Below are 5,167 nucleotides of genomic sequence, written 5' to 3'. Positions count from 1 at the left end.
ATCCATGAGCACCTTAGTGAATTTATATCCACCAACCTGAGGTGCCACCACCAAGGCTAAGTGACTCGGATTATCAACCCGGGGAGGGTGATCTTCTCTGCTCCACACAATAGGTTGTTCTAACCACCTCAAATATCGTGGAATCACCGGATCAATGGCATTGACAGCCCTCTTATGAAGCTTCTGGTCCCTCTTACATAAACTAGTGGTAAATACATGGTACTGCCCACTATTCAACTGTTTTGGGCTGCTCTGATACCCGGACTATTGCTGCTATTGCTGCTAATTACCTTGGCCAGGTTGTGGATTATAACCTTCCTGGTTACCCGGATGGCCCTGACCGTGAAAACCGCCCCCGCCTGAACCGGCGCCCGGGCCATGAAAGCCGCCTCCGCCTGAACTGCCGCCAGGCCCGTGACTACCATCAAACATGTTGGAATTTTTAAATGCTTTCATGATCTTACAGTCCTTCCACAGATGGGTAGATGGCTTCTCCTGGGTGCCGTGTCTTGGACAAGGTTCATTCAATAGTTGTTCGAGGGTGGGACCTGACCCGCCTGATCGAGGAGGTGGCCTACCCTTGCGCCGTTGATTGTCGCCCTGTGTATTGGTGTTAGCCAAAAACTCATCAGCCTTATGTTTATTACCTCCTTGATTTGCCGGGTTATGCTGGTGACCCTTGGTGTTGCCGTTCTTCTTTCCCTTCCCTGTTTTCTCTTCATGAGACACGGGATCCTTGGTACTGTCAGAATCATCATATTTGACCAGGGCCGCTATCTACTGGCCCATGTTGTTACAGTCACGCTTGAGCCGCCCCAGCTTCTGCTTCAGAGGTTAAAAACTGCAATTTTTCTCCAACATTAAGACTGCAGAGCCGGCATCCATCTTATCAGATGAATGTATTATCTCCTTGACTTGGCGCACCCAATGGGTCGTGGACTCACCTTCCTCTTGTTTACAATTAGTTAGGTACACGATTGACATAGGTTGTTTACATGTGTCCTTGAAATTCTGAATGAACCGGGCCTTGAACTCCGCCCATGAGCTGATGGAATTGGGTGGCAATCCTTTCAACCAAGTGCGACCCGTTCCATCCAACATCATAGTAAAATACTTAGCCATTGCTGCATCGCTGACCTCCAACAACTCCATCGCCATCTCATAACTTTCAATCCATGCCCCAGGCTGCAAGTCGGCTGTGTAATTAGGCACCTTACGAGGCCCCTTAAAGTCTTTTGGCAAGCGCTCATTACATATAGCCGGCACCAGGCAAGGGACATCTCTTGTTCTGGTGGCTACTCCTGCCTCAACAGAGGTTGCCAGATAGACTGGAAAAGCCTGATGAGCCTCCTGCTCAGCTGCCAGTTGAACCGCCCGCTCAGCCTCTTGACGGATTCTCTCCTGATCTGCCAAGTTAAGGGCTCCATGCTGCGCTGGCCCATGCCTGCGCAGTTGGTTACGGCGTTGACCGTTGCTCGACATGGCGGCCGAGTCCATATGCCTACTATAGCTCGGGCTCCAGCTTGGGCGAGGGGTTGAATGGATTCTGTCTCGACTGTAAGAGTATGCATCCTACTGCGCCAGAGCCGTCTGAAGAAGTTCTCTCACCCTTCGTGTTTCAATTGCTGTCGGAGAGTCGCCTTCCATCAGGAGAGCCGCCAAATGAGCCGGCGCAGCAATGAGATTTTCCAAAGGATTAGAGAAGTGACCCGGTGGTATTGGTGTGTAATGAGGCGGAGCGGTATTCATACGAGGAGGTTCCATGGCCTGTGGTTGAACCGGCGCCCCGGGTGTCGTGATCCGGTTTGCCTCCGGCGGGTTACTTGGACCGGCCCCAGGTGTGTGGAAAAGGTTCCTAGGATCGTATGTCAGAGGCATACGTGACTGAGTTTTCTGGTGCCTTCTCCTCATAACCTCGTTTGACGCGTTCAGATCCACCGAGAGCCGGAAAGTCTCCGCTTGAAGCTGCTGAGCACGAGCATCCAAAGCCGCCCGCTCCGCGGCCATCCTAACCTCTTCTGCTGCTAAATTTTCTTTGGCCTGTGCCATCTCTTCGCGTACCTGTGCCACCTCCGCGTCATGCTGGGCCTTATCCACCGGCTCCACCATAGCAGTCAACAGAGTCGTCAACTTATCCATGAGGTCCATTAGCATCTGAGCCAGGGGCGCGCGGGGTCTCCTGAACCGGCCACTGCCGACCCGGTGGTTGTTGCTGCTGCAGCCGTGGAATTCTGCCCGGGTTGAGTGCCAGCCATGAAGACTACGGTTCGATTCGGCGGCTCAAAGGGGTCCGGAATACTGCTGCCATCGGAACAGCCCCCAAGCATGCCATCTTGTAGTTGGTACAAAGAATCTGTCTCGCCTGTTGATGATGTAGCGTCAGAACAGATGGCCGTCTCACCGCCATGGAGGGCATGCCTTTGTGGGTTGCATCCATGGAGGTGAATACTCTGAAGGATCAGTGGATGGACGTCTCACCGCCATCCGCTGATCCTTCAGAGTATTCACCTCCATGGATGCAACCTACAAAGGCATGCCTCATGGCAGGTTGAGCCCGGGAGGATCTCGCGCGCTGAGCCGTCTCGACGAGGTTGGTGTGGACGTCCGGCTCATGGTCTGACTCGCCGATCCGGCCGATGAAGATGTGGATTCCGCTGAAGGGGACCCGGTACCCATACTCAATTGAGCCAGCCTCGGGGCCCCAACCTTCATCGTCGATGTAGAGCTTGCCGCGACGACTCTTGGTCATCCGGCCCACAGTGTACCCCTTGAGCCCTTCGAAGTTGCCCTTCAAGAACTCAAATCTACCATGCGCTGGCCCCATGGTGGGTGCCAACTGTCGTGGAATTGACACGGCAGATGTCCCAGCAAAAGGACTTAGTCGTAGGGCCATCGCAACTAGGAAGCTTAAAGGGGTTAATCGGGACAAAGGACACGAGAGGTTTTATACTAGTTCGGCCCCTTACGATGAAGGTAAAAGCCTACGTCTAGTTGTGTTAGAATTGTTGGGGTTTCAATGACCAGGGAGAAAATCCGCTTTGCCTGGCTTCGAGTTGTTGTTTCTTGTCCTAAGCCGCCGTCGGGTCGTCCCCTTATATACATGGGTTGACGCCTGGCGGCCTACAGAGTCCCGGCCGGCTCATAAAACGTGTCCGGCTCGGTGAATTCTTTATATGCATTTCTTTACAAGTCTTTCTTTTCATACAGCGGGTTACAATATTGGGCCTCAAGCCGCCTCTGGGCTTTAGGCCTTCTACAAGTCTTAATAAACTATCACCTTGGATATTACGGGGCTTCTTTTGTAACTTGCCATTGGGGTTGACCCGGCCCCTCCTGGGCGGGTCATACCTGGTAGCTATATTCCCAACAGTATTGCAATCCGGTTTTATTGGCCTAGTATCTTCAAGGATGCCCGTAAGTTTGTCTTGTCTAGTGATGAATGTCAAAGAATTGGTAATATTAGTAGACGTCAAGAAATGCCTATGAATTATTCACTTGTTATTGAACCATTTGATGTTTGGGGCTTTGATTATATGGGACCTTTTCCTTCCTCTAATGGGTATACACATATTTTAGTTGCTGTTGATTACGTTACTAAGTGGGTAGAAGCTATTCCAACTAGTAGTGCTGATCATAACACCTCTATTAAGATGCTTAAAGAAGTTATTTTTCTGAGGTTTTGAGTCCCTAGATATTTAATGACTGATGGTGGTTCACATTTTATTCATGGTGCCTTTCGTAAAATACTTGCTAAGTATGATGTTAATCATAGAATTGCATCTCCATATCACCCGCAGTCTAGTGGTCAAGTAGAACTTAGCACTAGAGAGCTTAAGTTAATTTTGCAAAAGACTGTTAATAGATCTAGAAAGAATTGGTCCAAGAAACTTGATGATGCACTATGGGCTTATAGAACTGCATATAAAAATCCTATGGGTATGTCCACGTATAAAATGGTTTATGGTAAAGCATGTCACTTACCTCTTGAATTAGAACATAAGGCATATTGGGCTATTAAAGAGCTCAACTATGACTTCAAACTTGCCGGTGAGAAGAGGCTTTTTGACATTAGCTCACTTGATGAATGGAGAACCTAGGCTTATGAAAATGCCAAGCTGTTTAAAGAAAAAGTTAAAAGATTGCATGACAAAAGGATACAAAAGCATGCGTTTAATGTAGGTGATTATGTATTGCTATACAACTCTCGTTTAAGATTTTTTGCAGGCAAACTTCTCTCTAAATGGGAAGGTCCTTATGTCATCGAGGAGGTCTATCATTCCGGTGCCATAAAAAACAACAACTTCGAAGTCACAAATCCGAGGGTGGTGAACGGTCAAAGAATCAAACATTATATCTCAGGTAATCCCATAAATGTTGAAACTAATATTATTGAAACCGTATCCCTGGAGGAATACATAAGAGACACTTTCCAGAACGTTTTAGACTCCGAAAAGGAATAGGTACATGGTACGGTAAGTAAACCGACTCCAAAATAGTTCTAATGGCAATTTTTCTCTGTTTTGGAATATTTGAGAAAATAGGAAAATAAGAAGCAGACCGGAAAGGACATGGGGCTTCCACGAGGGTGGAGGGCGCGCCATACCCCCCTGGGCACCTCCTGTGCTCTCCGGACTCCGTTTTCTTGCACGATACTTATTTTGGTCGGTAAAAATTCACTATATAATCTCCCGAAGGTTTTGACCATCGTATCACGCAAATATCACCTGTCTTTGTTTCGAGCTGTCCTGCTGCAGATTTGAGAAACATGTCATCCCACGATTCGGAAGGAGAAAGCTATGTGGCTGATTACCTTATAGATCCTAAGGTCTATGGGGATGTGGAGCATTGTGGTTGGACTATGGACGAAGAAGAGGACTATGAACCTAAGTGAAAGGAGGAGACGAGCTCAGATGAAGATGAAGTCCCACTACCTCAACCTGGGGACATGCATGTGGAGTTCAAAAAGTCAAGTCTCCCGGATAGAACGAAGAAACCTAAGATTGAGTTTATCCCTTTTCGCCTCTTGCAGGAAAACAAGCAGGAATTATGCAAAAAGATACTAAGCCTAGAGCAGGAGATCGATGACCTGAGGGATCAAAATTATGTCCTCAAGCGCAAATTAAGGAAGAAGCCTACGCCATCAACAAAACCATCATCTTCTTCACCA

The sequence above is a fragment of the Triticum urartu genome, chromosome 1A (assembly GCF_056163025.1).
Source record: "Triticum urartu cultivar PI428250 chromosome 1A, HENAU_Tu73, whole genome shotgun sequence".
Taxonomy (NCBI): domain Eukaryota; kingdom Viridiplantae; phylum Streptophyta; class Magnoliopsida; order Poales; family Poaceae; genus Triticum; species Triticum urartu.
The sequence above is the reverse complement of the archived record's forward strand: the minus strand, read 5'-3'. Positions refer to the sequence as shown.